General features: G+C 43.0%; 1 protein-coding gene across 2 annotated transcripts in view; it reads left to right on the forward strand.

The window, feature by feature from the left end:
- SLC35F5 (solute carrier family 35 member F5) overlaps positions 1-16,603 on the forward strand; it is a 100,663-nt gene that overhangs the window by 1,429 nt on the left and 82,631 nt on the right. The window contains exons 1-2 of one of the 2 annotated variants that reach the window (XM_060262060.1): positions 11,569-11,698; positions 13,230-13,358. The gene's annotated coding sequence lies outside the window, so the exon portion shown is untranslated. Of the gene's footprint in view, positions 1-11,568; positions 11,699-13,229; positions 13,359-16,603 lie in introns of those variants that run through there. The other variant, XM_060262061.1, reaches the window with a different exon arrangement.

The raw sequence follows: 16,603 nt of genomic DNA on the forward strand, positions 1-16,603 counted from the left end.
CTTCTTATATAGTGATGTGAGAAGAAGTCGTCCATCTTATTTTTCCCATAGTACATGTAGGCATGCCATCAAAAAACATTTCCATGACCTTCTAATGCTAGTAATTTTCTATTTAGTAATGTCATCCATTCCTTAATCCACACCAGGCATACTGCATCATGATACACCTTTAAATTAGGCAGTTGAAATCCGCCCCTTTCTTTTGCATCTGTCAGGATTTTTATTTTAATTCTTGGTTTTTCCCCGGCCCATACAAATTCTGAAAGTTTCCTTTGCCATTTATTGTTTGTTGACTTTCACTATTGGAATTGTTTGAAACAGGAACATAATTCTTGGTGAGACATTCATCTTAATTGCAGAAATTCTGCCCAGCATAGACAAATTCAATTTATTTCATTTTTTCAATTCTCCATCAATCTTACACCAGAGTTTCTCATAATTATTTTTGTACAAATCAATATTTTTGTTATTTCCACACCTAAGTATTTTACGTTGGAGGTAACTTCACACTCTGTTAACCTCTGTAGTTCTTCCTGTTTGCTCTTTGACATATTTTTGCACAAAATTTTCGATTTTTCTTTGTTTATGTAAAAGCCTGCCAATTCTCCATATTCTTGTTTCTTATGAAGCAACAATGGTGCTACATGAGTGGGATTTTCATTTATAAACATTACATCATCTGCAAATGCTCTGTACTTATAAAAAAAACCTTTCACTTTTAGTCCCTCTATCTCTTTATCTTCTTGAATTTGCATTAGCAAAACCTCTAAAGTCATTATAAATATCAGTGGAGATAGAGGGCAACCTTATCTTGTTCCTTTACTTATTATCATTTTTTCCATTAAATCTGCATTAATACAGAGCCTTGCTTGTTGTTCAAAATATATCACCTTTACCATTCTTATAAAATCTTCTCCCAGTCTCAGTTTCTCCATTACTGCAAACATAAAGTCTCAATACACATTATCAAATGCTTTCTCTTTGTCTGCAAAAAATAATGCTACTTCTTTTTCAGCATGTTTCTCATAATATTCAATAATGTCTATAACTGTTCTGATATTATCTCTAATTTGTCTCCTGGGAAGAAATCCTGCTTGTTCTTATTTAATAAAATTCTTCAAATGCTTTAATAAAATTCTTCAAATGCTGTTTAAGGCGTTCTGCTAGAATTCTTGCATATATTTTATAGCCATTGTTAAGTAATGAAATTGGTCTATAATTTTTTACATTCGTAGAGTCTCTGTCTTCTTTTGGTATCAACGAAATTACTGCTTCTTTCCATGTGTTAGGAATTTTCCTGTCTATTCTTATAATGTTCATCAGTTTCTGAAGTTTTGGTAATAGCGCCTCTGCTAGAACTTTATAAAATTTTGCCATAAAGCCATCTGGGCCAGGTGCTTTTCCTAACTTCATTGAGTTAATTGCCTCCTCTATTTCTCCTCTTTCAATTGGTTTATTCAACACCTCCTCCATGTTTTCTGTTAAGAGATTTACCTTAATTTTCTGTAGATACGCATCAATTTTTTTTCTATCCACGCTTTAACTTTTGAATAGCTTGGCGTAATATTTATAAAATTCCCTTTTGATTCCTTCATGATCAACAATGTCCTTTCCTCCCGACACGATTTTGTTAATTACTTTATTCTCTTCTTTTTTTCATTTGCCAAGCCAGATATTTTCCAGGTTTATTCGCTACTTCAAAAGATTTCTGTTGGAGTCTTTTTAAATTCCATTCCACCTCTTTATTCAGCAAATGTCTAAATTGGCTTTGTAATATCGTAATCTCTCTTATAATTTTCTTTTTCCCAGGTTGCTTTTTAAGCTCCTTCTCCTTTTTTCCAATTTCTTCCTGAATGTCCATCATTTGCTTATTTTTGGCTCTTTTATCTTTATTATTCAATGTAATTAAAATGCCCCTCATGACCGTTTTATAAGCATTCCACACAATTTGAAATTGAGTGTCCTCATTTTCATTTATTTGGAAGAAGCATTTAGTTTCCTTCTCCAGAGATACCGCTATCTCCTGCTTCTGTAGCAAATTTTCATTTATCCGCCATCTTGGAGTCTTTTCCCCTTATTTTGCAGACCACATTATTGGATTGTGGTCTGCCCTTATTTTAGGAAGTATCTCTATTTTTTTCGTTAATAGTCCAAGATCTTTTGTAGTCCATATCATATCAATTCTCAAAAAAGTATTATGCCTTGCTGAAAAATAAGTATAGTCACGTTCTTTGGGGTTTAATTCCCTCCGAATGTCTTCTAAACTCTCTTGTTTTACCAGCTTAAAAAATGACTTTGGTAATTTTCCTTCATTCTTTTTTTCCCCAGACCTGTCCAAAGTATTTTTTTACTGTTCCGTTAAAATCTCCCATTATCATAATTTGTTCATAAACCACTTGGTCTAATTGTTGCATAATACCTTAAAAAAAGAGTCTTTTGCTCCATTTGGGGCATATTTTCCCAGCAACAAAGTTCTTTTGTAGTTCAACATCATTTCCACCACAATATATCTGCCATTATCGTCTTTAAAAATTAATTTTGGGTCTAATTCTTGTTTGATGTAAAAAACTACACCCCTTTTTTTCTCCTTGGCCAATGAACAAAATTCCATGCCAAGTTGTTTGTTCCATAAAATTTATAATCCATTTGTTTGATATGTACTTCTTGCAGGCAAATTATGTTACATTTTTGTTTCCTAATCCAATGAAAAGTTGCCCTTCTTTTTTGTGGTGAATTTAGTCCATTTGTATTCCAAGATATTAATTTGTAATCCATAATGGTTTTTATTCTTGATCTATTCCCCCAAAGTCCTTATGCTCCTCCCAAAACTTTGTCATTTCCTGAGTATTTGTGATGGTAAATCTCTGTCCTTTAAATTCAAAACATAAGCCCTCTGGGAGTACACATCTGTATCTCATTTCTTTTTCTCTCAGCTTTTCTGTCAACTTTTTATAAAGTCTCCTGTCAATGAAGATTTTCCTTGGCAATTCTTTCATGATTCTTACTTTACTGCCATCCACCTCCAGTGTGCTCTCAGATTGTTTAATCAGAATCTTTCCCACCATATCTCTTGTCACAAATCTTACTACCACATCTCTTGGTAGTTTGTTTCTTCTGACATATTCCGAATTTACCCTATAGATGTAGTCATAGAAATGGTTAGTTTCATCTGGGTCTTCATCTAAAAATTCAGCAATAATTTTTATAATATATGTCCTTAAGTCTGTCTCAATAGATTCTTAACCGAATCTGATTATCCATTAATTTACAGTCTAGTAGCAATGCTTTCTCCTGCATTTTTTGAATACTGGAATCCACTGTGTCCATTCTTATTCCTTGGTCTTTCATCTTTTCTTCCACCTCTTGAACTTTCTTTAACGCTGCTTGAGAGTCTTTTCTGAGATCTTCAATGTCTTTTTTAATTTCTTTTTTAACTTCTTCTGCACTGGACTCAATGCCTTTTTTAAATTCCTTCTTTATATCTTTATTTGATCCCTTTATTATTTTTACCAATCTTGCTTCCATAGCATCCATTGCATCTTGCCATTTGGTCATGTTTTCTTCTTCAAGTGACCCAGCCCTCATTCGGATCTGCTTTGTTACTGATTTCTGCACAGACATCACTGTTTGCCCATTACTTAAATAGGCTCTAAAGTTGACCTCTCAGATTCGCTTTTCAAGTACTCAGTCTTATAGATTGGACCATGCCCTTTTATATAAGCCCAAAATTGCCGTTCCCTGATGCTCCTAAGTCCAGATATTAATTTTTTTAAAATTTTATTCCTTCAAAATGGCATTCGCGGCTTTTCTGTCCTTTTAAAAAGTTTTTTTCCTTTTTTCTCCTAAACTGCACCAAAGTTGATTCTAAACATATAATCCAATAGGTTTCACCTTTTAATGATGATATCTGCCGGCTCCACTATTTTTTAATGACCCATTTTCTTTTAATTAATTTTTAAAATTTTGACCTTCTTATAATGGCCACCAGTACTTCTCTATGATTTGAGGTCCTAGAGAGGGCTGGGAGGCTTACTATTTACCCTTCTCTTAATGGCTCCTTCCTTCCTTTCTTGCCACGAAGTCTCATTTTTAGTGGTTAAGAAGTCTCGCGTTATTTCTATGATGACATTTCCTGTGTTGTATTCACCAAGTCAGCAGTTCTCCTCGGAGGGGGTTTGTCTGTTCCTGACCACAGGTATTCAAAACAATATTTGTTTTTCATCTTTTAATCTTATTCCTCCAATATCACCAGTCCCAATATTACCCCCTCCTTTATCTTCCTTAATTTAAGATGGTATATTTGAATCCAGACCTTTGTTTTTATTTTAAATTAGTGGAGTGGTAGATATAGATAGTTTACCTTCAATGCCGATATCCTTCTGCTCACTGCTCTTTTCGAAAATAGATGTTAACCAGTCCCAAAGAAGCTTTGAATCTTGGTGAATTTAAGTCAACTTAATGACCTCAGAAATCCTCTGTAGATGATTGAATGCAGTCCTTCTCAGGGGACTCTTCAAAGCCAAAAAGGAACCCCACTGGAATCCCTTGTCAGCCAAGTAAATCCCCTCAGAACTTAATATGCATATCTTGGCCTTCTCCCTGCCTGGAAGAAGTAGGCAGCAGGTGTTGCAATCTGGTCTGCTCCACGGCTGAGAAGCAGCTCAATTCGCCATGACCAAAACCCAGAAGTTGCCCTTCTTCGAGGTTTTGAAGGATGTTTGGCATAGAATCTTTTAATTAATTCTGGTGCTTTTACATTTGAGCTTTCGATCCACTCATCGTGTGCTAAAGAAAAATGTTTCCATCTAATTAGAAAATACAATGCACCCTGTTTCAGCTTTGCATCTAGAATGTCCTTTACTTCATGATGATTCTGATCCCCAATTGGAATAGGTTGTGGAACTTGGGGTTGAGGGTGCCAAGGCGTAGCTCCAGGGTCCCTCTGAAGTAAACTGCAATGAAAGACGGGGTGTATCTTACAAAGCATTTTAGGCAGTTCAAGTTCTACTGTCACTTTATTAATTACATGTTTAATACAGAATGGTCCCAAGAACTTGCAGGTCAGCTTTTTAGAAGGTTGTGGTAATTGTAAGTTCTTGGTTGACAGGAATACTGTTTCTCCTACTTTAAAATCCCAAGCAGGAGCATGACTTTTGTCATAATGTTTTTTATAAGTCTCCTTCGCCATTCCAGGCTCTCTTGGATACTTTTCCAGGCTTTCCCCAGTTTTCCCCACCGTTCAAAAGAGAACAGTATCTCCGGTATTGCTGTCATGCCTGCCCCTGACCCAGCCCCTGCTAGCTCATAGCAGGCGCCTTTAACAGCCCTGGACGTAAGTCCCGAAGAAGCAAGCCGGCAGCAGGAGCCACCTGGAACTGATCAGGCCACGCCGGGCCCCAGCTCATCCCCTCCGGAATCACCACCACCTGTTAGCCGGCTCCGTGAAAGGAGACGACAGGAGATACGAAGCAGAAGAAGTGGGGCACGCATGCGGGGGAGAAGAGATCTAAGCCCGGCATACTAATGAGCTAACAAGCCAGCACAGTATATCTGTAATCTTGGCCCTAGGGCAAACTGTGCTGGCAACGAACGATCCTACTGGGACGTGACCACGCTCTGCACCCTCTTGCTTGCTGAGAGAACCTGTGTACTCCTGACCCGGCTTGAACCTTGGACTTGGAACTCTGGACTCTGACTCTGCTTTGTGGACTGGCTTAGGTATTTTGACTGTATTCGGCTTTGCTTTCTCTGGCTTCCGACCCTCTGCATTCCTGTGACTACGCTCTCTGTTTCATCCTTCGGCCGGACTGATTTATGGTGTTGACTAATTGGACTGTTTACGATACCCCCTGCGCTACTCCTCAGCTGGCTGCAAGAGTTCTGGCCAGCTGCCGGGACGTTGGCAGCCGTCGTTCCTTATCTGAGACTCGAGCCGTGACAATCGCTCCACCATGCAATAAAGGGAAAGGTTTCCCCTCATAGCCATATACTATGAGGAAAGGAAAAGCCTTTGTGGAGCTATGTATGCTATTATTGTATCTGTACTCAGCAAACAGAAGGAGATCTGTCCAATTCGACTGTTGATAGTTCACAAAACACCTTAAGTCTTGTTCTAATAAGGCGTTTACTCTCTCCATCTGTCTGTCCGTTTGGGGATGGTACGCGGAGCTCAATCCCTGTTCAATTCCAGTTAGTTTGCAAAACTCCCTCCAGAAGTTGGCAATGAACTGCGGGCCCCGGTCACTAATTAACTTATCAGGGAACGAGTGTAATTTCACCACGTATTGGAAAAATAATTGTACTAATTTCTTAGTTGTGGGGATTTGTGTGCAAGGAATAAAGTGAGCTTGCTTAGAAAAAGTATCCACTACTACCAGAATTACAATTTTCCCCTGTAATCAAGAGGTATTTGTCATGGGTGCTGGGGACCCTGCAGAAGAAGCTGAGCCTGCAGAAGAAACTGTACCCCTGCCACCTGCACCCGTGCCCCTGCTGCCTACTGGAGAAGATCCAAGCTCCCCGGCCTCGCCCTCTCGGGTGGCTCGTGTACGTGACCGCCTGCGTCAGGATCTCAGGGACCGGAGGAGGGCGGCACGCTCACGAGCAAGACGCTCCCTGAGCCCTGAGTTTTAAAAGGATCCTGGCTCCTCTAGGAGTGAGGATGCTTGAGTCCCTGCAGGATCCTGGCCGCCCTCTGAGTCAGCAATTAATCCAAATGGGCAACAGACAGTAGAGGGCTATATAGCTGTGGGCTTTGGGAGAAGGCTTTGTGGAAGCAACTAGTCACTTACCTGACGTTCTAGCATCCACTTTGGTGTCTGACTTTGGCTTCTGGACCCCCCCCCCCCTGACTTCGGCTCCTGGACCTTTGACTTGCGATACCTGGACTGTGATTCGGTTTTGGCGTATTGGACCCTCGTTGCTCCCCAGCTACAGACCTTGGACTGCTCCTGGACTTCGCCTGACCCAGCCCCAGCACGTGATAGTATTCAATTAATTAATTCGCTATCTCTTACACAGAATTAAAATACAATTTGGGGGGCCACTCTGTGATTTAGTGATGTATTTCTTCTGAACCAGTGCAAACATCATAAGGATCCATGAGGATTCATGGTCTGGAACCATGCATTTGTTCCATGGTGTTGTCGCTAAGCCGTAGAACAAGCTATGCCCATGGATATCGTATCTTATGGTGTGTTTTATGGTATGTTTGGGTGACTGAATGCAAAGTCTTTGAGAATCCAAGAGGATCTGTGCTTCAGTACCATCTTTTTACAGAATGGTGTCATCATGAACTCATGGATCCAAGACATTTCTGATGTAAACCATGACCATCATCATGATATGTGATATGATGGGGGTATTGGGGTCATCCAATGCAAAAACTCCAAAGATCAATGAGAATCCATGGTAAAACATGTTTTTACAGCACGGTTTCTCAAAGAAAGTGTGATGTATGATTTCTGTGGTGCAAGTTGTGCCAAGGATATGATACGAGAATTGATGGTGATGCTGTGGTGACTCCAAATAAAACCCCAGAGGATCCATGGGAATCCATGTTTCAAAACCATATTTTGGCTCCATGATGTTGACAAGAAGCAGTGGATCCATGAATTCTATGGTGCAAACCCTGCCCATGGACATGATATGTGACTGGATGGTGAGCTTGGGGTGATGCAAAGCAAAAAAACATGAGGATCCGTGAGAAAACATGATTCAAAACCATGGTTTGGCACACTGGTGTTGCCACAAAGCCTGTGATTGCCACAATCTGTGATTTCTGTGCTGCAAGCTGTGTGGTGGCTCAAAGCAAAAATCATTAGGATCCATGGTCTGGAACCATTTTTTTGGGCCATGGTGCTGCCATGAAGTCGTGGATCCACAATTCTTGTGGTGCAAACTCTGCCCATGGACATGATATAAGAATAGATGGTGAGGCTGGGGGGATCCAAAGCAAAAATCATGTGGATCCGTGGTCCAAAACCATGTTTTTGGTCCCTGATGCTGCCACAAAGCCATGGATCCGCGATTTATGTGGTGCAAACTCTGCCCATGGACATGATATGTGACTGGATGGTGACCTGGGGGAATCCAAGGCAAGAATCATGTGGATCCATGAGGATCCGTGGTTCAAAACCAAGTTTTTGGTCCCTGGCGCTGCCACGAAGCAATCCACGATTGCTGTGGTGCAAACTCTGCCCATGGACATGATATGTGACTGGATGGTGATCTTGTGGGAATCCAAGGCAAAAATCCTGTGGATCCAAGATGATCTGTGGTCCAAAACCAAGTTTTTGGTCCTTGGCGCTGCCACGAAGGCGTGGATCCACGATTTCTGGGGTGCAAACTCTGCCCAGGAACATTATATGTGATTGGATGGAGGGCTTGGGGGGATCCAAAGCAGAAATCACGTGGATGCATGAGGATCCGTGGTTCAAAACCAAGTTTTTGGTCCCTGGCGCTGCCATGAAGCTGTGGAGCCACCATTTCTGTGATGCAAACTCTGCCCACGGCCATGATATGTGACTGAATGGTGATGTTGGGGTAATCCAAGGCAAAAAATCATGTGGAGGATCCGTGGTCCAAAACCAAGTTTTTGGTCCCTGGTGCTGCCACTAAGCCGTGGATTCATGATTTCTGTGGTGCAAACTCTGCCCATGGACTTGATATAAGAACTGATGGTGAGGCTGATATAAGAACATGATATGTGACTGGATGGTGACCTGGGGGAATCCAAGGCAAGAATCATGTGGATCCATGAGAATCCGTGGTTCAAAACCAAGTTTTTGGTCCTTGGTGCTGCCACGAAGCCGTGGATCCACAATTTCTGGGGTGCAAACTTTGCCCATGAACATTATATGTGACTGGATGGTGAGCTTGGGAGAATCCAAGGCAAAAATCATGTGGATCCAAGAGGATCCGTAGTTCAAAACCAAGTTTTTGGTCCCTGGCGCTGCTACTAAGCCGTGGATTCATGATATCTGTGGTGCAAACTCTACCCATGGATATATGTGATTGGATGGTGGACTTGGGGGTATCCAAAGCAAAAATCATGAGAATCCTTGAGAATCCGTGGTCCAAAACCAAGTTTTTGGTCCCTGTCGCTGCTGTGAAGCCGTGGATTCATGATTTCTGTGGTGCAAACTCTGCCCATGGACTTGATATAAGAACTGATGGTGAGGCTGGGGGGATACATAACAAAAATCATGTGGATCCATGAGAATCCGTGGTCCAAAACCAAGTTTTGGTCCCTGGAGCTGCCACGAAGCCGTGGATCCACGATTTCTTTGGTGCAAACCCTGCCCATGGACATGATATGTGACTGGATGGTGAGCTTGGGAGAATCCAAGGCAAAAATCATGTGGATCCAAGAGGATCCGTGGTCCAAAACCAAGTTTTTGGTCTCTGGCGCTGCCACGAAGCCGTGGATCGACGATTTCTGTGGTGCAAACTCTGCCCATGGACATGATATAAGAATAGATGGTAAGGCTGGGGGGATTCAAAGCAAAAATCATGGGATCCATGAGAATCCATGGTCCAAAACCAAGTTTTGGTCCCTGGAGCTGCCACAAAGCCGTGGATCCACGATTTCTGTGGTGCAAACCCTGCCTATGGACATGATATGTGACTGGATGGTGAGCTTGGGAGAATCCAAGGCAAAAATCATGTGGATCCAAGAGGATCCGTGGTTCAAAACCAAGTTTTTGGTCCCTGGCGCTGCCACTAAGCCATGGATTCATGATATCTGTGGTGCAAACTCTGCCCATGGATATGATATGTGATTGGATGGTGGACTTGGAGGTATCCAATGCAAAAATCATGAGAATCCTTGAGGATCCGTGGTTCAAAATCAAGTTTTTGGTCCCTGGCGCTGCCACTTAGCTGTGGATCCACAATCTGTGGTGCAAATTCTGCCCATGGACATGATATAAGAATAGATGGTAAGGCTGGGGGGATTCAAAGCAAAAATCATGGGATCCGTGAGGATCTGTGGTCCAAAACCAAGTTTTTGGTCCATGGTGCTGCCATGCAGCTGTGGATTCATGATATCAGTGGTGCAAACTCTGCCCATGGATATGATATGTGATTGGATGGTGGACTTGGGGGTATCCAAAGCAAAAATCATGAGAATCCTTGAGAATCCGTGGTTCAAAATCAAGATTTTGGTCCCTGGTGCTGCCATGAAGCCGTGGATCCACGATTTCTGTGGTGCAAACTCTGCCCATGGACATGATATAAGAATAGATGGTAAGGCTGGGGGGATTCAAAGCAAAAATCATGGGATCCATGAGGATCTGTGGTCCAAAACCAAGTTTTGGTCCCTGGAGCTGCCACAAAGCCGTGGATCCACGATTTCTGTGGTGCAAACCCTGCCCATGGACATGATATGTGACTGGATGGTGAGCTTGGGAGAATCCAAGGCAAAAATCATGTGGATCCATGAGGATCTGTGGTCCAAAACCAAGTTTTTGGTCCATGGTGCTGCCACGCAGCCATGGATTCATGATATAGGTGGCGCAAACTCTGCCCATGGATATGATATGTGATTGGATGGTGGACTTGGGGGTATCCAAAGCAAAAATCATGAGAATCATTGAGAATCCGAGGTTCAAAATCAAGTTTTTGGTCCCTGGTGCTGCCATGAAGCCGTGGATCCACGATTTCTGTGGTGCAAACTCTGCCCATGGACATGATATAAGAATAGATGGTAAGGCTGGGGGGATTCAAGGCAAAAATCATGAGGATCCATGAGGATCCGTGGTTCAAAACCAAGTTTTTGGTCCATGGTGCTGCCACACAGCCATGGATTCATGATATCAGTGGTGCAAACTCTGCCCATGTATATGATATGTGATTGGATGGTGGACTTGGGGGTATCCAAAGCAAAAATCATGAGAATCCTTGAGGATTCGTGGTTCAAAATCAAGTTTTTCGTCCCTGGCGCTGCCACTAAGCCATAGATCCACGATTTCTCTGGTGCAAAGTGTACCCATGGACATGATGTAAGAACTGATGGTGAATTTGGGGGAATCCGAAGCAAAAATCATGAGGATCCGTGGTTTGGAAACATGTTTTTCCACTGCTGTGGTGCCACAGATTTGTGGAGGCATGATTTTTCTGGTGCTGCGTATAGTCTAATACAGGATCTCCAGCGTGATGGTGGTTTGATTTCATTTCACTGTAAAAATCATATGAATTCATGAAGATCCGTGTAGATCCGACTTTTACCCTTTTCCGTTTTAGTATATCCTGAGAATAAAAAATATTTTTAATTAAATGACATTTATGTATAATAGGCAACGGAGCAGCAGAGGAGAAGGAAAGAGACAATGGATTACTTTTTTATAAACTCCCAGGCTGGGAAGGGTCCTGCAGGGTCATCTAGTCCAGCCACCGGCGCAATGCAGGAGGTCGCGACCGCCTCCCCTGCTGCCTGCCCTCGCCTTGCATTGCTGCTGCTGCTGAACAGCCTACTTGCACCTCCTGATTTCCGCATACGGGATTTTTCGCCCACTGGGCTGGAGGCGGCGGCGACGCCGAGGCCTGCGGGGCCCGCCCGCGCCTGACACGGGAAAGGGCCGGCCTCTCGGAAGTCCTGCTCCGCCCTCGCCAGCGTCACGGCGCCTCGCGCCCTTCCCTGCTTCTCGCCGCGGCTGCGAACAGGCCCTGCACCATCGGCGAGCTGCGGCGGCGGCCGGTAAGTGGGCGCGTTTCATTCCGCTGTTTCCCCTTGACAGAAGTCCGAGTGCCTTTGGGCAGAGAAAGAAGCGTTCGCCTTTGCTGCAGGAGGCATTGACGGGCCAGCCCAGTATAATGGCTGATAAACAAACAGAAGTTGGTGGCATCATGCGCATGGAATTCACCTTGCTCATTTGAGCCATAATCCAAAGAGACAACCTGCTTGAAAGAAAAATACCCCCCTGTCTTTTCACTAGTATGAATGTTGAGCAAAGCACCAGTTGTGTGCCTAATTAGCTCATAAACGTTCTTGTTGCTACTTTGGACTGGAGCCTTGACTAAGTGCAAATCGTGGTTGTATAACTGAAACTTTCCCACATTTCTGAGCATGAACACACGAAACTATCTTTTATGCTGTGTGGTTCATAGAAGTAGTCATGACTACATGTTTGTAAGTGCTTCTCCGGGGTCTTGGACAGATGTCTAGCACTTTATCTAGCGCCTGATCCTTTCAATGGGAGGTGCCTAACATTGACCCTGGGCCTTCTATGTGCAGTGAGCAGTGGCTTCTTGCTTAAATGCTGGTATATTGGCTAAAATAATCTTGAAATGAAACCATTGTGAGATCACCTATAAGCAACACAGTTCCTGAGGGTCAATATATTTTTGAATTTTTTGCAGAAAATGGCCAAAACTGACTTTAAAAGATGTTCCATTAGTTAAGTCTATGACATTAGATAAATCTGTGAAATCCAAAGATATCTGTATTATGGCGTAACTTTCCCCAAGCATATGTATTTTATGTACAATACTTTATTAAGGATTTATTTTAAAAAATCTGTCAAAATGTAGAAATTAGCTTATATAATGTTGCCAAAGACACAGTATTAGCATGCTTGTCCCTTTCTCCCCACCCTGCAATTTCTTCTCCTTTACCAGGTTTCTGTGGCCAAGACACAGAGTAAGTCTGTTTACGCACTAGGAGGCTGACTCCTTCTCCCAGCATCAATATTTTGTATCTTGTGGATTGCTCTTTCTGTTTCTGGCAGTTAACATGCGCTGATCCAAGCAATTAACATGCATTGATCCAAGTTGTTAAATGTTGTACTGAGGCTCCAGGATAAAACACTGAGAGAAAAAGGCTGACGAAGGTCTAAAACCGTGAGGAATCCCGGGCTGCGGTCCCTTGCTCTCTTGGAGACAAGCTGTGCTGGAGATTTGAGGACTCCACCCAAGTTGCTGAACATAAGGGAGAACAGCAGGAAGGCAATTGTCTCTGAGTAACTGTACCTTATTATCTTCATACAGCAGACAGTGTGGGGGAGTGAAAAGACTATTTTTCCAACTGCGTTTGTATTATGAGCATTTGTGAATTCTGTATCAGGATTGGTTTGTAAGTTACTAATGATGACTATTGCTATGCATGTATTTTGATAAATGTAGCTTGCATATACACTATATTGTGTAAAAGTGTTATTGTTATTCCAGTGTTTTTTGACTTTATTATTCACTCACATTGGAACCTGTTGAAATTTACCTTTATATAAAAGGAAGCTTGTCGAAGAAATCCAATACAACCAGAGTTGACTGAACAGAGGAAATACATCTAAAATGAAGGGATTAATCAGATGAAAGGAAAAGTATAGAAAGACAGATCCTGATTAAAATCCATGGTAAAGGTAGGTCAGATTTGGTGCTAACCTTTGTAATCTTCAGGAAAAAAATTAAGATAATGCCAGCATAGGTAATGAGCCAAGTTATGCTATAGCTACTCAAGTAAGCCAAAAGATAGGTAGGCATCCTTTAAAAAGTAGGTCTTGCTTAAGCAACATACGAGGAAACATAGGTTCTAGCAAAACAAATGTAACTTGACAATAAAATTAGTGAGAAGAGTCTATAAAGAGCATATTGCTTAATCTGTGGTTTCCAAAGTGGGCAGTACCACCCCCTGAGACAGTAGGATTACCTACGAGGGTGCTAAGAGATGTCGGGGGTGCATGAGATTAGCTCCTTTCACCACGTTGTTCACTTATTTACTATTGACCAGGCTAGAGCCTAGAAGCTGGCAAATGGCACTCCACGTTTTCTGCCTCTTCATAGTGCTCAAATCTGATGGAGCCTATCAGAATTTTTAGTAAAGATGCCACTAGATCTCTAGTCAGACTAGTATACCATCTTTTGAGAAACTGTTGTTACTGCATGTGTTTTGGTCTCTTTGTCATTTTTCAAGTTTTTGCTGGTAAGTCCTTAACATAATAAGATTGATTGTGGTAGTTATTTTTGTGTGTTCTTGGTTACTGAGCTTCTTGATTATGAAGCATTTTTTAGCTACTTAACTATTATTTTTGTTACAGCCCACGCAATATTATTGATTGGTTATATAACTTGCTTCTGATAAGTCCTCTGGTGTGGATTTGATTCCCCCAGAGTTGTTCAAACTCTTTCTCAATTGATGGGCACCCATTTTAGCTTAGTTGGTAAATTTACCCTGGTAAATTTAACAGGTGTTTCCCCTTGGGGTGGAAATTGAGTATTGAAGTTCTGTTGTTCAAAAGGGGGAGTAAAGTGGACTGTCAGAGCTATCATCCAATATGTTTGCTGGACATAGCTGCCAAATTATATAACAAATGACTTCTGCTTAAGTTGGAGGATTGGGAGGCTTCCAACTATGTTATTCACCTTGAGCAAGCAGGCTTCAGAAAAGGGAAATGTGCTGTCGACCACTGGATGTAGTTGGGTCCCCCCCCTCGCCCCATCTTCTGGGCATGGAACGAATGTCACCGTGTGTGTGTATGTTGGGAGGCAATTGTGAATTTCCTACATTGTGCAGAGTGTTGGACTAGATGACCCTGGAGGTCCCTTCCAACTCTATGATTTTACGTTTAGGGACAGCGGATTAGGCCAAATTCATGATTAATTTTGACTCATGAGCTGGTTTATGCCGCTCACTACCTTTGACTGTATACAGTCTACTACAGAGAGGCTTTTCTTGGCTCTGTGGGCACTGGATGGTCTGAAGCGGTTGACAAGACCCTATTCTTGCCACATTTTCCCATGTCTCTTTTCCCAGGTTTATAGCTTTCTATAATCACATGACTCTATTTTGTTACGTTTCAGTAGCATGTTATATTTTATCACAATATGTAATTAATATTTCACTCATTAGCGGAAGAAGGGAAGAAGAGATTAGATTTATACTCCACCTTCACTCGGAATCTCAGAGTGACTTTCAGTCTCCTTCCTTTCCTGTTCCCACAGCAGACACCCTGTGATCAAGGTGTCTCCCTTGTCAGTCAAGTATTTTAAATGCTTAGGTGTTTATTTTCAATATAATGCAATTTGGTCTACCCATCACAAGTATGCAGTGAAGACAGCTAACATCAGTGCCATATGGCTATATCTGCCATAGTATGCTTTTTTAAATTTGTGCCAGCTGCCATAGAAATATTCAAAGCCAAAGTGATTTTACGTCTGTATGGCATCCCAATCTGGATTGGATCTTTTGAATGTGCTATTGAAATTCTTGCGTAAAATTCTGGGCATGCCACAATGTGTTCCTTATGCAGTTATCTGCTTAGAAACTGGTATGTCTTTAATGGCTACTAGCGCATGGCTTCAAATTCTGGCCACGCTTGCACTGTAACTCTGAACCAGGGAGCTATATCTATCAAATGCTCTCTGAACTTAACTTGTCAAATTGGTCAGCACATATTGAGAATGTGTTTATCTCTAGAACAGGATTTCCCAAACTTCCCCCCACCCCATGGCCCAGTTATTTCTACCCTTCTTTGTGGCCCACTAAAATTTGGGGTTGGAGCCAGGAGACAGGAAAGTACAAACATGCTTAAAACTCTTGCAATATTTTATTTAAGAAAGGTAGGAGAATAGTGGGATTTTGCAATGCCATCTTAAAAATAAACATAAAGAAAAAGTACAAGGATCACATGCAGAAAACAAAATATATAATGTTCTCAGCCTGGAAAAACATGAAATGGCAGGAAGAAGCTTTTCCTCCCCTCCCCCCCAGGTCTACTCAGCAATGGTAAGGAAGGGACTGACTGACAGACAGACCGAGAGAGAGAGACAGATAGAGAAGACAGGAAAAGACTGACTGACTGACTGACAGAGAGAGAGAGAAAGAAAGAAAGAGAAGGAAAGAAAGAAAGGGAAAAGACTGACTGACAGAGAGAGGGGGAGTGGGAAATAAAGCTTCCCTCTGGCCAGCATCTTTTCCCCTTTATTGCCCCACACCTCCGTCCCATGTGCCTTCTCCTTTTCCCATTCACCCCTCTGCCTGTCTCTCATCCCTCCCTCCCATTGCTGCATCCCTCTCCCCCTCGGCTTTTGCCCCACCCCCGGGCCAGCCCTCCTCCTGCTATCCTTTTGCTCCAGTGGGTGCAGGCTGCTGGCAACGTCGGGGCTGCTACTGCTTCAGCTGCTCGGCCTGGGTGTCGCTCCTGGGTGTCCCCCCACCATCGTGGAGACCATCAAGACTGGCAGCAGCTCTTCCAGTGGCACCATCATCAGGCGCAGCCAAGCCCGGCCAGGGAGGCTGCGCCAGAAGGACATGTTGGGCGGGACTGCCCTTGCTGCTACTCCTCGTTGCGGCATTGGGGCCCCACTGGGCACACACCATCCCCGTCCTTCACTGTTGGCGGCAAGCCCAGTGGGGCCCCGACGAGAAGCAGCTGCGAGAGTAGTCCCGCCCAACACGTCCTTTCTGCGCAGTCTCCCTGGCCAGGCTTGGCTGCGCCCAATGATGGCGCTGCTGGGAGAGCTGCTGCCAGCCCCAATGGTCTCCATGATGAAAGGGGGGAGGAGCAACACCCAGGCCGAGTGATTGAAGCAGCAGCAGCCCCGACGTCACCAGCAGCCTGCACTCGCCAGAACAAAAGGATAGCAGGGGGAGGGCTGCCCCGGGGGT

The sequence above is a fragment of the Heteronotia binoei genome, chromosome 21, assembly GCF_032191835.1.
Source record: "Heteronotia binoei isolate CCM8104 ecotype False Entrance Well chromosome 21, APGP_CSIRO_Hbin_v1, whole genome shotgun sequence".
Lineage (NCBI taxonomy): Eukaryota > Metazoa > Chordata > Lepidosauria > Squamata > Gekkonidae > Heteronotia > Heteronotia binoei.